Raw genomic sequence first — 17,695 nt, 5'->3', positions numbered from 1 at the left:
CAAAAGCAGTTTGATGCCTCCTTTGGTATTTGTAGGAAATTAAAAGAGCCCTCCATTGTTGAGAATGAAAGACTATTGTTCTGAAAAAGCAAGAGCCATTAAGCTAGTTACACATTTGCATTGATTTGGTGAAAACTGAATGAAGTTAAATTAATACAAACCAGATGTTAACCAAGTTAAATGTGTTCACGCAGGGGTTTTCAACAGTTTAATTGATTTAAAATTATTTTTGTGCATAAACAAGACCATATTTTTTTTTTCTTCTCATTTGCAGATTGAACATTTGGTAATCATTTCAATTTGGATTTTGATAACTCTACATTAAAAACATAGCTGTATTGCTATGTAGGCATGAGTCTCCTGATAATTAATACAGTGCATGCCCTATCAGAAAGAGACCTCAAATTCATGTTTTCTTTGTAGCCAAATACCATACGCAAGCAGTTGGCTTCAAACCTGGTGCAAAGACACCTTGGGTGGCAGAATCAGAATCACGTCATTGTGAACGAAACGGTATCCTGAGTCTACACTTGTACATTGCAGTGCAAGTAAGATCACGCAAGCTCTATAATAATGCTCAGGAAAATATTAATACAGAACCTGGCCATGGGCACAATGGGCTTCTCCAGTACAGTAGGAAGAGAGCATTCCTGGGGCCTCTTCATCTGTCCCACTTCCATGTCACTTCATGCTTCTTCCTGAAAGTTCCTTGTGTCAAATGGGCATTAGCAGCAACTTACTGTCATGCACGTTCCATGCTATTTAGCAGAAAAGAAAGAGAAAAACCCTTCTTAGGACATACGAAAATGAATAATGCCATTTAAATTTCATATTGCTATAGTGACATGAGTGTAAAACGATGACATATTTTTTTGTGATTAAAATTCTGCAATGGCATTGGCCTGAAATGCATGTTTAATATCAGATCCTTTCCTGAGTATGTACTACTATACTATCCCTCTAAATGCTTTATTGTTCACATTTTTTAATACTCATACCTATTCCTTCAAGTTTCCAAACTGCCAGGGGTATGAGCTGAACAGGTATCTCCTGGTATTTTGGTTTGTAGTGTGACAGATTTGCTACCTCTAAATATGAGCAGGATTGGGAAACCATTCCTCTTCTGCAGCTGAGAACATCACTGGCTATTTTCCATCAATATTTATGGCATCTCAAAATGTCAAGAAGTCCTTAGGCATTGCTGAAGGAAAGATGTGTTTTTCTTAAACTCTCTCAGTATCTCCATCTCTGCATCTCCCCCCTCACTGACTTTCTGTGGTGACAGTTTTGACAAGGGGACAAGGTACAGTCTAAGGTCTTTACCTGTGGTCCTTAAAATCAATGGTTTGGTGAACACACAGGCAGAGAGGAGAAATTCACAGAACTACTAAAATAAGTACTAAAAGTTTCTGAAAAGTGAGGAGTGAGGATGGTCCATGGCCATCAATGTGATGGACCGGAGGGATGACATTAATGTCGTATAATACAGAAATGAAGGACGGGCCATTTCTGAGGTGTAAACCTGTACACACAGAGGTAAATGCTTCTGTATGTACATATAAAGTAGAAGGAATAGAGTAGTATATCAAAAAATGGAACAATGCTGCAGACTTTATAGCAATGTACACATACACATGTAGCAGAAATACAGATTCTGCAGGAACTAATGCTTGATTTCAGGAGAAAAGTGATCGAGTTGTTAAATTAAAGCAGTTTAAAATAGCAGGCACTAAAAGTTTCATATATCTAGCCATTCAGTGTGTCTCCTTAAAAGCCAAGATGCATGTGTAACATGTTAAGCTCACTGAAACTTGTGTTTATTCTTTCTAGTTTGTTTAAAACCAATAACTCTTTGTCATAATAAAATAGACATAATTTACAGCATTTAATTATAATTTTAATTTTATTTAATTAACATTAAAATTAATTTTGTATAGCATAGTTCATAATAATGATGCAAACAATTAATTAATCCAATTAAAAATTTAGCACTTGATGTATTTACTTGCTAAAAACTGTAAACTTCTTTTTAATAAAAGTTATCAACTGTGATTTGATGAGTTATTTTCTGCCCCACTGTGGATGTTTTCATGATTAAATATTTTACATCTGGTAAGTCAAGATGTACTATTTTCTCCTCATCAGAATGTTGTGCAGGTTGAAGTCACTTCCATACTCCCAGAGCAGTAAAACCACTTGTAAATCTAAATCATCAGTTCCCACAGTTCTGTTTTCTTACCTCTTTTCCATTGCAAATAGCTGCAGGAGTTCTTCACCTGAAAAAGATGAATTCTTGTCAGTGAATCATGCTCTCTTTTTTGTTTCAGGGCTCTCTTTGAGTTTCTGGGATGCTTGAATTGAGGGATCCTAACACCTGCATGAAAACTATTGAGGCCTCTGAACCTTTGTCACAGGCTACCCTCCTCCAAGGTACTTACTACTCACAAAAAAGAAATTAAAAAAATCTGAAGAGCAGATTCCTCGTGTCAGAATTTTACTGGTTCTCTGACTAACGGAGATCCCTCCTGGGTGAAAATGTCCTATATTGAGGTATTTAACAAAAAGTGGTAAACTTCCTAGAATTTGGAAATTCTTCTTCTATAAAGCAAGGAGCAATAAAAAGACAAAGTTTACAGCCTAAGAGTGGATATTAGAGACAACCCATGTATTTCGTTTTGGTCTCCTCTCTGGTCACTGAAGGTGACAAACATACTCCTTATATTTCTAGTAGGATACATTAAAATGGAGTCACAATTTCTTAGCAATAAAATCAACATGAGATTCAAGTTATGGAGGAGATGGGCAAACCTCTTTTCCCCATTCTAAAAAATCATGGCACTTCCTATCCTATTCCTATTTCTTTCTGCGGATATGAAGAGTTTCATGAAAGTATAGAGAGACCTTTTGGTCTGTCTTTGTATTGAATTTACCTATCACACTAAAAATTCATTGGATCAGAAGCTGCCTGCAACTGTATACTTGTACAGTGTTTATTATAACAGGAATTTACTCCTCAGTTGAGACATAATACACATTGTTGTTAACAATAATTTCAAGCTGTGATAAAACTTATGCCTCCCAACAGTTTCTCTGCTTCAAAAATGACACTAAAATCAAGTAGTAAACTCTGGTCCTCAAAATTTGGCCTTCTGGTTTGCTTAGGCAGTGCTTTGTCATTTTAAAATATTGCCTGCGTTTATCTTAATTTTGGATAACTATGTCAAGCTTAGAGAAAATCCCATTGTAATCAATGTGTGTTTCTTTTTTTACTTGTGTACCTCTACTTTCTTCCTATTGTCATTATTTTACAGAGCTTCGAGCACTTGCTCCAGAGAGCTCACAGCCAAAAGGACAAATAACAGCAGAAGGGAGAGAGGAAGGTGCAATTGGAATGCATTAAAAATTTCTATGCATCTTTCCCTTGGAGCATATGAAAAGTCTAATCTAGTTTTAGAGGTGGTAAAAATTCCAGGAGTATGTTCTATACTTATATTATCATCTCAGCCACAAACACAGAATTGGAATTGTCCTTTAATGTTTTTTTTCAGCTATAACATGGCAAGGAGCCATATTGAGGGTAACTCACAATTATTATGCTATAACATATTTTCCAGTCCACATTTGAGTAAATGTTCAAACATACTTCAGGAGGTACATAACTGTGTTAGCATATATTTGCACTGAAGTGCATTTACAACACATCTAGAGTTGCATAGTCTCGCAAACACACACAAATTCCCTAATAGTCAAATGAACTTACTTTATCCCATTTTATTCCCAGAAATTAAACCTAAATTAGTAACCTATTTAGACATCATTTATTGCTTGTTTCTCTGATGTGATGACTAATTAAGGCAATAAAATACTTATTCATGCTATTCAGATTATGTATTGGGATTTGGGGAGGGGAGCTAGGTTCAAAATGCAGCCCCAGGGCTGAATATAGAGATAATGCATCATTCTATAACAACTTTATTCCGTAATTCACAGAACAGTCACTGCACAAACACCATTTTTCACCAGGAAATAAAGTTGTTTCTTAAATCTAACGCACAACAATGCTTCCAAGACATACTTTAAAATCAACTATGCCTTCTCATGTTATAATTGTAATGTGTAAGTATGTTGGAAAAATAAACAGTTAAGTTCAAGTTTAAAACAAAGCAAAGCTAATCAAAACAAACAAAACCCCTGCCCCATCTGTCAGATTGCATGTATGACATCATCAGATATTCTGCGCTTATTTTCAGCCATTCAGACCAACCTACCCCACAGTCTAAACTTTGTGCTGCAGCTCTCTTTACAGGATCAGCGGGCTGGAAAATTACCACATGCTGTCACAGTTAGCTCAGCCAGGTCTTGTTATCATTGTTTCCAATGAATCCATTCATTCCATTATTTTGCATATTGGGCAGACGTTCTACCGCAGAGACTTGAGCCACAGTAACTTGAAGGGCCAAATGTTAATGGACCCCTATTTTCAGTAGAATAGCAGTGCAATACATGGGAAAAAATGCCCAGACAGCTCACTGACACTGGTTTAGGACCTCTAGACTTAGGGTGTACCCTGTAAAGAGCTTTTATGTAAACAAGGCTTCAATAAACAAAGAATATCTTCTCCGTCAATATTTATAACCCATAAATTTTTCCTTCTTTTCCCCCTCCTTCGCCCCACAGAGCAGCATAGCTCTTCAGATGCAAAGAGGCAAGAAAGTGGTGTGTATGATCAATGGCTTTTGCATGGTAAATCCGTAGGATGTGTGCAAGAAACCATACAAGCAATCTTGATTTATAAGGGATATTATAGAGCTCATGACTGGAACAAAGAAGTTTTATTTTGAGCTTGCTCTACTGTCTGTGTGGTTGATAATGGAGCATGTGATTGTGGAAATTTAAACATGTGATTTGTGTATGTGATGGCTGATGTGTCAAAATGAAGGCACAGCATGTCTATCTGTAATTCCTGGGCATGGAATTTAAGTAAAAGGATAGCAGTAATGACAAATTTTATTTTCCTCTTAGGAAACCAAAAAGCTAGGCAACGCTCAGGAAACACATAGTAAATTTTGAGCATTCAGAAGAAAACATACATCAGCATAAAGAAAAATGTGTTTAAGTTACATTGTTGCCCCCAAATGTTGATGGTGTTTTTATTTTTTGGTTGGTTTCGCTTTTAGGTCAAATGCTATTCTCAGTTGTTTCCCATCCACATCCTTGACTTTAATTAGAATTTGGTTCTAATATGAAAGAGCTCTTGGAACAGGCTTCCCAGGGAAACGGTCGTGGCACCAAGACTGTCTGAGTTCAAGAAGTGTCTGAACAACACTATCAGGAACAGGGTGTGATTCTTGGGGCTGGGCTGCGCAGGACCAAGAGTTGTACTTTGATAATTCCAACTCAGGATATTCTATGACACTATGATTACTTTTGGATAGCTCCATTGGCTCCAGTTCTTTCACCCAGCTTTACCTGATCGTGGATGGGGATACCTGATCATCCATGGGGATGGAAATTGGCAGTGCCTCCAAAGGGGAGGCATCCCTGCCATTGCCAGCTATGACATCTCAGGGGTCCCACTCTTGTTAGAAAGAGATTCCTCCTTCATATTCCTTGATTTGAACAGAGTAAAGTAAATAAGATTAAAAATGTTTCATGAGAACAAGTTGCAAAATCCTTCATTCCAAGAAGGAGTCAGTTTAAAAACTGCTTAAAAATTCATCCAAAAAGAGAGAGTGTTTCTGTATGCCTGGGGCTCTACTGCCAGATCTGAATAAACTCTCCTGTTCCTGATACTGGGCTGGCACTCAGGAGGGAAAGGGTCTGACCTTGGCATCTGATGCCAGCTGCCTTTATTTCAGGTACTGAGTATTCTCTTCTTATTATTTTCACTGTCACTGGACAACAAAGGTCTTGATAACATGACCTGGCTGCTCTCACTGTGACAGCATTTGGCAATTAGCTGAATCCACTGGTATTTTGAAAATTAAAACACAAGTCTCAGCTTTTTGAACTTGTCTGTAATTAGAATAACTGTTATTTCAGTTAATTTTGTGGTATTGATAGTGTGAAGCTCTCTAAGGAGCCTCACAAAAGTCAACAGCACAATATATCTTGTTTTCTGCAAACATTTTGAGAATATTAGGCCATGATCCTGAATGCATGAGAAGAATTCATGGTATCTCTCTAAAGCCTGGCTAAAATATATTCCAGGTGGTAATAAGATATGTTAAAATCTTTACACCATCCAAAAGCCAGATTAGCCACTTTATGTTTTATGTAATATGTTCTGTTTCAACTAGGATTATTTCTGTGTCTGGCAGCTAATTTTAAATAGTTCCTCTTTTCAGACAACATTAAGAGGCAACTGAAATAAATTAATTTTCCATAAATGTGTGTCAAGGATAGATTTCCTAAACCAAGACCTCCAAGCAATCATCATAAAAATTTTGTAAACCATAGATAATATCTTGGAATAAAGACAATTTTTCAGAGTACGAAATGTCTCATTAGGATAAACATTAGAACTTAGTGTTGCCACTTTGAATACAATATTTTCAAAAAAATCTTCCAGAATTTTAAACTAAGCATAAAAAAAGGAGACAAAAAATAAAGAGACCGAAGGGATGACAGAACACAAGAAATAAATAGCACTTTTACAAATTCAATTAGTTCAAGCAATCTGAAATGTGATATTTTGTCCCTAGTTCTTCAACATTAGTGTACATGCATGTTTTTGCCAATGTACTTAGGAGATATGGGATCTGGAAGAAATGAAACACTAATGAATTAATAGGAATGGGCCTTGCTTTATGTGGTCTTTTAAAACTGTATTACAAAAAACAAAAATTGCATTATTCAATGCTACACTTTCTTACCTAGCTTAAAGTGTTAAAATTAACCACAGGCTTCAAGGAAACTCCTGGACCTGAAGTATAAGCACAAAACGTGACTTTCATTATTTGCCTCAAGAATGGAGGCATTTATCTGAAATTCTGGGGAGCTCATTTGTATTCTCTGGTAGGACTAGATGCACCATAGCCCAGAAAGTTTAAAAACAAAAACCCAAAAGCAATAACAACAACAACAACAAAATCACTTACACATTTGTTTTGAAAGTCATCTTCTCCTAATAGAAGTGCAGGTAATTATATGACTGATTCGGTGTCCTGAACTGAAGAAAATAAAACAACTGCAGAACAGCTGCCACTGAACTTGGTGGGATTTCAACCATGGAATACTACTGACATTCATAAAACCCACAAGAAAGGGCATTCAAGGGCATACAAGGGCATTCAAGGACATACAAGGCATTCAACAACCTCTGCATTCTTGTATCTTTGCCACCTTCCATTCCCTTTGCCAAAAAGGAGTAAAAATATTTCAGCAAAATATGTGGAAACAATATAGAATTTATCTACATGACCCATTATAACAATTTTTCATAGTTATGTTCTGTTACATTTCTGTATTTCATGTTACATTAATATGATAGAATTTTAGCATTTGATTACCCTAGTATGATATGACCTTGCAATCATTTAAAAAAATTTCGTGTCAGATTAATGAAGACAAAGGCTTACACATTCAAAAGACAGCATGTAAACTCCTAATAGAACATGACAATTTTTTTTTTAATTTTTACTTGTGTATGTTGCTAATGTTTGTTTACCTTTCAATATTTTCCTCCAATTTTTCATTATGGAACTTGGAAAATTACCACATTATCACTCACTTTTTGAAGAAGTAAGTAAACCAGGCAGCATCGTAGTAATAGTCAAATTTTAAGCCAATTGTTATCATATGAAGAGCTGTGATAAGAAACGATGATCGCCATTGGGGAGGATTACATGAGAAAACAAATCAGAAACAGTGCAATGAAACCACTGCAATTGGATGGAGATCAAGAAAAATTCCTAGAGGAGATATTTTTCTAATGATTCAGTAATTGTCTCGAAGTGGTGAAAGCCCCTTTATTTTATGCAGTCAATGTTAAACTGGGAAAAAAAAGTATTACAAGGTGCTATGTGGGGAATAATTCCGTGGTAGGTGGTGAGAGAACCTTGTTGCTTTTATTTTCACTTCCTCTGATGTTATGATTCAAGTCTGGCTAGGAAGATGAAAGACTAATGGTGTTTAATGGATTGCTGAGCTCTTGTCTGATTGCTACATGGTTGTTTTTTTTTCTTTTGGAAATTAAATAATTTAAGAAGAGAAGAAAAATACTGTTTTATAGCTTCTGGTTGTCTTTTTTCCTCTAGTCAGATTAATTTAAAAGGAGTGAATCAACACTCTCTCCAAGTCTGCACCACAGAAAAGAATCATCCATAATGCAGGTGGTAGAAAGGCAATGATGCAGTGTGCCTGCACTGGTGAATGAATTTCGGATGAAGACTTAGTGTATATTAACTTTCTGTTTCCCTTAATATTCTGTTGTAATTTGTCCTTTCTTTTACTTTTTAATAAACTTCATAATACCTCTTAAGAATTTTTTAGGAAAAATTTCAGAGTGTCAGGAAAATCTGGAGATGACTGGTGGAATAAAGATCATAGGTACTTTATTGCCTATGAAACTCTATAGCCCAATTCATAATCCTCTCAGGACCCTTTCTCATTAAGGCAGCATATTTTCTGGAGCTCACAAAGGACCTGACATACCAGGGAGGGTATTCTGGTAGTATCTGGAATAGGGAGAAGGAAGGAAATGATTAGAGAAATCCAGGAATGCTCCACTGTGATACACACTAATATGTAAAAGGTCATATGTCATGTTTCGCCTTGGGCTTGTACCATCTCTGTGTCTCTTGACTGTGAAAAGGGCAGATTGAAAGCAGCAGTTCCTGAATTTATTATTGCAAGGAGCTATTCCTTTAGACTGAAAAGCTACTAATTGCAGCATGCCTTGAAACACATAATTCTTGTTGGTTTGGTTTGGTTTGGTTTGGTTTGGTTTTTTTAATGAACAAAGTCAATCACTTCTCTTCTACCACCTGTTCCCCTCAGACTTTTTTCTTCCAATCCCAGCCTATGTCATTGAGATCTGAGTAATATTTTTCGCATCTTCTGGTGTGTTTTTGTATCTCTCTTGTCAACCTAGCTATGTTTTCTTCTTTGATCTTAATCAGGGCAATGGATAATTCAATTATTTTCACAGCATCCAGGACTGCTAGGTGTCTTCTGGTTTTTTTCAGTAGATGCCATAAAATTGCTATCATTGTTTCTGGCCTTTTTCCATGCTAGGTTTGTTCAGCTGAACAGCATTGCTTCAAAAGGAGGATGAAGCTTCTTTTGATACAACTCTCTACAACTATCTGAAAGGAGGTTGTAGTCAGGTGGGTGTCAGTGTCTTCTCCCAAGTAACAAGTGACAAGACAAGAGGAAGTGGCCTCATATTGTACCAGGAGGTTTATATTGCATATTGCGAAAAACTTCTTCGCTGAAAAGGTGGTCAACCTTGGAACAGGCTGACCAGGGAAGTGGTGAAATCACCATCCCTGGAAACATTTAAAAAGCATGTAGATGTGGTGCTTGGGGACATGATTTAGTGGTGGACCTGGCAGTATTAGGTTAATGGTTGGACTCAATGACCTTAGAGGTCTTTCCCAGTCAAAATGGTTCCATGATTATATGTCATTAGCAGCATCTAGATGTTTGTCTAAGGTCAGACTATTTACAGGAAATGGCTGAAACAAGCTAGGAACTGAGTAAAGTAGATTACTTGAGAAGAAAATATCACTGGCAAAATAGCCACCCCCTCCCCCGCTGCGTTGTTCCTAAAGGTAGTGGCCTCCAGCAAGCTGGGCTCCATGTGCCACAAAGGGCACCAAATAGAGCCTTTACCTTCCCCACTTTAGGAGCTGAACCTTGAACAACCCACTTTGTTACATAAAGCTTTCAATACTCACCAATAGAACAGGCACAAGGTGAAATCCCAGCAATTACTCTGGTTTCATGTCATGCTGGAGATTATAAAATGTTAGAAATAATAACATTTGGAAGAAGTGTCCCCGTTGGCAGTGTGTCTGTAGCATGCTGCAGTTGTGCCTGTTGTATTTGAGATTAGGAGTTAACATCACCAACATTTCATTTTTAACATCCATTAAATGGATGTAATAGCACAGTACCCCCAGCACAGGTGTGTTGCAAGGCTTAACTAATCATTGTGCTCTTGCAAAGTGCTTTGAGACCTCAAAATGAAATCTAGCATTAACATGAAAAGTATTATACCTATGCAGCAGTTGGGGAGCAAAATCTCGGAGAGGCTGTAAATCTGCTACCAGTGTGTTTGCTGATAGGTCTGTCAGCAGAGGGAAAGACATGAACATTTAAACACTTATTTAATTATTAAACTGCAGGTCTACAAAAGCCATACTCATGACTCCACTGATGTCCTAAGTGAATTCTATCTGTTCTGTGAATCCAGAGCTGTACAACCAGGGAAATTCACTTTTCTTAACATGCTGGAAACTCAAATGGTAACTGCGGAGAATCCAGTTCTCAATATTTCACCTCCATCCCTCTTCAGAAGAACAGCCAATCCCCTTCTACCAAGCAAAATAGTTCTTAAATGTTCTGTAAACAATATTAGCCTCTTACAATTACTATCTGCAGGCAGGTTCAACTTGCTACAATTAGTTAAATTTTAAATTTCCTTGTAATTTGCACATAAAGACTATATTTTCCATTTGCTTCTTGCCTTCAGGCCCACTGACACTTCTGACACTGTTGGACTTCTCCCTTGGTACTATATGTGTCCTCCAGACCCTCTTTTGGATCTTGTATCTTGTGGACTGGAGTCAAAACTTCCTCTTCTGGTGGTTGATTACAGAGTTATGGGTGTCCTCAAGTGAAATACTCTCCTGAGACATCAGTTTTGTTAAACTGGTTTATAGATAAATAGTTATGATGTAGATACAGATAGAGATATAGACTGATATGGATAGATAAAATCTGTCTGACTTCAGTGAAACGTCTGATATGCTTCTATAATGGGAATTCTCTGTTCAGCTGACAAAATGGGGGTTACTAGAAAAGTGTGACATGAACATAGAGGTGAAAGCAAAGGGGTGCAATGTGAAAGGAGAAGCATCAAACAGGAGGGCAATGGTAATATATTTCCTAATGGCACTAGTATTCAGTTCAATCTTCATCAATAGTGACTTAGTCATTAATTACCTTGGTCATTTGGCGGAAAATTAATGGAAATGAAAAAATGAACTAATGGAAATTAGCAAGTGCTCAAAATTAGGAGCAACACTGGAAGTTTCAACTACAAGTAGAGTGATGACTCTTGATAACTGGAATAATATGATCTAGATATGACTGAAAATAGAAAGTGCAGAGCCTTTAATGTAGGGACTAACAACACAATAATATTTTTTAACTATTTTTTCCTTAAAATATCTAAAGATATTTGTCATTGAATGACTTGAAGTTATCAGGAAACAAACTTACTTCAAAAGTAGTGGTGACAATGAAGAAAGAATTCGGGAGTTGAATCTGCACTGAGTAATATTCAGGAAACATTTTTCAGTGTTAAAAACACATTGATATCAACTAAGTTGTGCTGGAGAAAGAGATGGGAAAGTATGTCAAGGCATTTTAACCCCTGACAGATACAATGACTCCGAAAAATTCAGGGCTTATGTAAATAAGGGGCTTCAAGAAAAAAAGACAAAGTACCTTGTACTTGTACTGAAGTAGCAAAGTACCCAATGTCCATGAGAAATCCTGTCTGGGAGAGCAGAACTAATATTTTTTTTTAATTTCCATGACCTTCTTGAGAAATCCAAAACTTAAAAAAACTTTAAAAAAAACCCCAACCAACCAAACAAAAAACCCCCCAACCGTTTAAAAGAAGAAATGTACCTGAAAAATAAAAGCAAAGTGCAAGAAAATAAGAACTTGAACATGTTTTTCATGTTGATTGTCTGTGTTTTGATTTCTTGATTTTGAATACTCCTGTACCCATCAGAAAGATCGTCAGGGGAGTTTAGTCATCAGTAAAGGCTACATGGACTATTTACACAAAACTGTTCTATTAGAAAGCATCACTTTTCAGCAATGAAGGTCTGCAAATGCACCCGTTTTGATGAAATTTTTGACCGTCATGCAACTTTTCTCACAGAAAACAGCCTGGATGTAGTCTTCTGTGGCAACCCCCATGAAATACTGGACTTTGTCAGTGTCTACAGTTAGTTATATTGTCATTTTGGATCCATGAGTCTTCTGAAGACAAAGGTTTTGTTTGAGATATATGACTTTTTTTATGGAGGACCTTAAAGTTCTGCCTTACTGTCAAGGACTCCATTTCTGTCTGGTTCATAAAACTGATTCAAGAAAACTGTTGTAAGGCATTTTAGAGGACAAGCTAGAATTAGTCATTGCTGTAGTCCTCAGACTGTAGACATCAGATCAATCTGCAGATGGTAGTGCCCTGGAGCTGTAGATGCAATAAGCCCTTGCAGCTATCTGATAGAGAGGCAAGAGTCTTCAAGCTCATGGCAAATACTGGTTTAGAAATATTGCTCAGTGGAATTTGTGAAAAGAAACTTCAAAATTTCCTTTTCTGTAAAGGCAAGGCTTTTTAAAATATTTTGGTGACATACACTCTGTCAAATCATCTCCTTCTAATTATCAGGAGCTTATCCAGCTTGACAGCGGAGGCTCACCAACCACAGCAACACACAACTTAATGCAAACTGATTTACTAATTTGGTAGCTTTCTCTGCATTGTACAGTACACAAAATTGATGTTCTCAAGTAGCGTCCTAGAAATGGTTATGCAGGAGTAAATGAAGGTCTGATTCATCTTGGTGCTAATACACTAATCAGAAGCATTTTTCAGGCCAGGAAGCTCAAGCCTCGAAGCTGAGATTACTTCAATAGTGAAGGTGGGTGTAATGACCTTGTGCTGCAAAGTCAATTGCTTCAGTCATATCATCACTTTCAATTCTTCCTGATCCTTATTGAAGCTTTTTGATGCTGTGGAGCATGGGTCTCTTTTGAAACCCTCATAGTGTCTTGTGTGCCTGCTCCTGACATGGCTCTCATTGCCATTTCTACCTGCAATATTGTTTTGTAAGCATAAAACTAGTGTTTCCTAGAATATTTTCTATGTGAACTGGGGAAACTTCTGGCCCTTTACCTTGTTTGTAGACATCTGCATACAAGGTTGTGCCTATGTGAGTTCAGCTTTGTGCCTCAATATTTCAATACATTTTTTTCAATTTCTGATTTATTTAGTCTTAATTCTACATTAAGAATCCGTGAGCAAGGTAGGTTAGGTAGATCACTTGGACACAACATTCTCCAGCTGCTTTCTGGTGAATGTGGGGTCCCTAACTCACAGATAATAAAGCCTGAAGCAGTTACGATGCACTGAAGCATTATGAATGAACTGTGAAGACGAATGTATTCAACACTGTCATTTGCCATATTAATATGTAACCTTTCTCTCAGACATCATTAACAGTACTAAATCAGTGCTGTCTAGAGGCTTCCTTTAAAATAAATACAAAAACTTTACCAAGCCCCCAGACAATGTCACCTCCATCTCCAGGTTTAAGGACCTTAACCTACTTTTACTGGTGTCTTTCCCTAATTTTCGAGTACTCAGGGGCCTTAAGAAATATGAAAGTAAAAAGACTGTTTTCTGGGAACAAATCACCCATGAGTGTCACAAATGTAATCAATTTGCGTAATCATCAAATTGATTGTAAAAAAAATAGTTACACAAATTAAGAAAGCCCAAATAATACATGAAGGGCATGGCCAGATTCACATCACTGTTGTTAATCACGTAGTTGGACTTCAAAGTCTTTAAATAAAAGGGATTTGGCCAGAACTCAGAATCCTACATCTGATCTTCCATAAATTAAACATCTTATGCATGCAAAATGTCCTCACTGGTCTGGGAAAGACATCTTAAGACTGGAGTCCATTGCTAAAAAGCATTAGAAATAGTTGTTCTTCCTTGTGAGTGCAAACTTGAATGATCAACGTAACCTGGATATCTGATTTTAAGATGGTAGAAGCTAGGAAGTAGCTAAGACAGGTTCATCTAGTCACACAACCATGAAATCTGAAGAGGACCTCTGAACATCACCTGTTCAAACCCCCATGCATGGTGGGACTGGTTTAGGTCTGCCCTGAACTTTTTTTATATATATCTCTGCATCTTGACTATTGCCTCCTGTTGTGAGCTTTCAGGCTGTTTGAGGGAAGAGATCATAGGTGCTGATTTTCTTCCCCATCTCTAGCAGCTAAACTTTGAATTATTTGTTTTAGGTTAGGAGGTAATATTCTTTAGTGTCTGCAAATGCAACAATTACTATCAAATTGGATAAGTTTTGCAATAAAAGAGCAAGATTTGATAAGGCTCCGGCTTCCCTGGGTGATGATAGGTTGTTCCAGCACAACAGCTGCCACTTCACCCTGCAGAAGGTGAGATATCTTGGTAAGTTTTGCTAGTCTGAGCTGGAGCAAGGCTCAGATTTGACCTGACATAACCCTAAGCCCAGTAGCAAAGTGGGGAATTGTGAGCTGAGCTTGTCTGCTCAAACGAAACAGGGAGCTGGAGCAGCTGCCCAGCTCCCCATGTAGCAATGACGTAGGATAGAAGGTTTAACTGCCAAAAAGCACGGTCACAGGCCCCTGGATGCCTCTCTGCCTTCCAAAATACGTATCAGTATCTGTTATGAGGTACCTCCCTGGGTCCAGCAAGGCTGTGTTGATCTGCCTGAGGTGTGAACACAGTGAGCTTCCACCTGCCTTCAAAGAGTCAGCTCAGACATTCACTGTGTGCCCTTTCCCCAGCCTCCACAGACACTGTTTGTGCCTCTTTTTGGGTTTTCTGATTCCTCTGACTAAGTGAGGATGCAGCAGAGTATCGTGGTGCCCATTCTCACCAATGCATGTGCAGAGAAAAGCCAGTCTGGCATTCAACTTTTACTGTACGTCAGGGATCATGTCAGTTCCTCTGCCATTATATTTACCCCCAAATTCACATGAAAATCTTAAAGTTTGTCCCCCTCTCCTCAGAAGGATTTTGTAGGATTTTTTTCCAGATTGCATTTGATTTTATTGAGATGTTCTTTTAATTGTGTCCTTGTAACAATTAATTGTGACCATTATTCAAGCCATAGCTGTTCTATAATTCATCGTCATAGTGTACTGTTCCATGAGTCCACTAGCAATATACAGAGCAATTATACCACTAGCAATTTACAGAGTCTGGTGTTAATAAAAATACTGAATAGGTATAGAACAAGCACTAGTCCATTAAAGATCTCATTAGGGAAGTCCATCGTTGATCTCTCCTTACCAACTAAACTCAAAATATGGAAGATGAGTCAGATTTTAACCTAAACAGCTGAGTTCCCTTGGTTTCAGCTAGTGACTGTTTAAAAAGCCCCAACACATCAGACAACACAAAGTCTTGGATACATTAATGTGTATGGTAGCATAAACTATATGAAAAATATTTTATTGACCAGATATGTGATTATGCAAAAAAAAAAAAAAATCAAGAATTTTGTAACTCCAACCTTTCAAAAATGTTTACATTGTCTTTGGATTCTGATTTGCTTACCAGAATAGCTCTTTTCTTCAAACTTTACTTAATGTTACTATAACTGATCTATAACTTTATAGTTTTGCAGCCTGTGTTTCAGACATCCTTTAGAAATCCTTTGCCAGTTTATTAGCATTCATTAAAACCAGTGATTTATGATTCAGAGATCCTTGCACAATTCAACTAGGATTCTAAGATTTTAGTTATCCAACCTGTTTATTGTAAATATACAGCTTTAGCCACTGTTATCTTCCAAGATTCTTCAGATTTTTCTACAAATTACTATATTACTACCTATTTTGTTAGTTGTTCTTGGGTCTATTGCAAGTATTGAAAGAAATTTCCACTGACACATTTCTCCCTTTTTGACTCTTTTGTTTATTATTGTCATCTTTAATATTCTAAATGAGAATGAAATTCAACTCTGATTAATAGAGCAAAGCACTGCACAGATAATCACTATGCAGAAATACTCTTTTTAAAAGTAAAAACTACTAGAGCTATTGGACATGGGGGTTTTTTTCCTGTCTCTTCACCCTCTGGCTTGGTAAACGGTAAGTAATATGAGATTCTAGAATAATTTAGAAGTGGCTATGGATATAACTTAAATGCTCTGATTTTTATTTAACCTCACTTGTTAATCGAGATGGACTGTAGCATGAAACAGGCATCAAGTTAGGCTTGAAATCAACAGAACAAGTTCTCATGGGAGACAGGTAAAGGATGAGGACATCATAGAAATTAGTTTTGCTACTTGTAGCCTCTTGAAAAAAGTAAAACATAAACAAAGCTTCAGGCTCTGACTACAGGAGTTGGATACCCCAGCAATAAGAGCAGACATAAATACAGGAAACTGAAACTGAGCTAAGGAAAAATAAAAAAGCTAGCTCACTCATTCTTAGCTGTATTGGTTATTCAGGATTAATGAGATTAAATAACCTTAAATATGTCAGTCATTAACACCAGTAGTGGAAGAGCACTGAGTAGAACTGTAGTATTTTTAAGATGCTTTTTAAAACCTAATGTATATAACAAAGGTGCTCACTTTGTCATAATAATCGTGCAAATACATTCTGTGAGAACGGGAAAGAGTATCTTTCATGCTACAGTTGCTAAGAATGCATTATGCTGCTCTGCATATTTCTTATTTCTCCTTGAGGCATTTCGAGATCTTTTGGTATTTTTTAGATGATGTATAAATCAGACACAGGCTCATATCATCACTTATGCTTTTAAAAAAACGTGTAATTGCATAATTATCCTCTAAACTACTGTTACCAACCTGTTTGGGCAATAGAGTATAGTCCGTACAGGTCATTATCACTCTAACTTCTGCACAAATTTTATGTAAAGTGGATAACAACTAAGTTGTATATAGTAGATAAGTACAGAGAGCAGGAAGGATCAGCCTGACCCTGAGTGGATAAAACTTTGAGGACTCTTAAGAAGGAAGTGTTTGAACTGCAGAGCACCAGTCCACATGCACACAAAGCTCACATTAATCCAATAAACAACCTGGTCTACTTTAAAAAAATCTGTTAGAAGTGAAGAAGAAGTTATGGGCTACTGCCAATAAGTATTCTGAGTGAGTATCAGCTCTGCTCTGCTGTGGCTAGTGTGAAAGCTTTGTAACTGGGCTTTGCATTGAGAGAGAAATCAGTGTTGGAAAACAAAGCAGTGCTGATTCTTTTGTCTTTACCACATTGATCCTGGCAGGAGGAACCTCACAAACAGCATGTGTACCAGCCCTTTTTTTCCGGAATCACAGACGTCTGTTTGATTTTTAGAAATTTCTTTTTTCTTTCAATATTTGCGATATTTTAGACAGCTGAAGGCAAACCACCCACAACATGCACTGCTCATTATTATTTCCCAAGAGAAGCATTATCAGAAAGGAAATGTACCAAAATATCTATTTGGTACGTTGATTCTGTAGCAGGAAGAATGTAGCACAGGATTTTCCTTCTAGTTTTCTGGGCTCTCACACATGCTCAGTGACATACCAAAATACCATTGGTTGAGGGATCATTTAAACACTGCATCACGATTTAAACACTGCATTTAAACTGATACCCTTTTTAATAAACTTAATTCTGCTCTCCTTGGTGTGAGTAGTGAGGTTCG

The 17,695-nt window shown here is 37.2% G+C and overlaps 1 long non-coding RNA gene across 1 annotated transcript in view; it reads right to left on the bottom strand.

Annotated features, from left to right (window-relative positions):
- Positions 1-268: 268 nt before the first annotated feature.
- The window catches only part of LOC116780274, a 113,685-nt gene continuing 96,258 nt past the window's right edge, over positions 269-17,695 (bottom strand). Inside the window, exons 2-3 of the long non-coding RNA XR_004354399.1 lie at positions 2,240-2,276; positions 269-758 (exon numbers count right to left, since the gene is read on the bottom strand). This is a non-coding gene — a long non-coding RNA (uncharacterized LOC116780274). The remainder of the gene's footprint in view (positions 759-2,239; positions 2,277-17,695) is intronic.

This window comes from Chiroxiphia lanceolata, chromosome Z (genome assembly GCF_009829145.1).
Source record: "Chiroxiphia lanceolata isolate bChiLan1 chromosome Z, bChiLan1.pri, whole genome shotgun sequence".
Taxonomy (NCBI): domain Eukaryota; kingdom Metazoa; phylum Chordata; class Aves; order Passeriformes; family Pipridae; genus Chiroxiphia; species Chiroxiphia lanceolata.
This window is presented reverse-complemented; position numbering and strand designations above follow the sequence as displayed.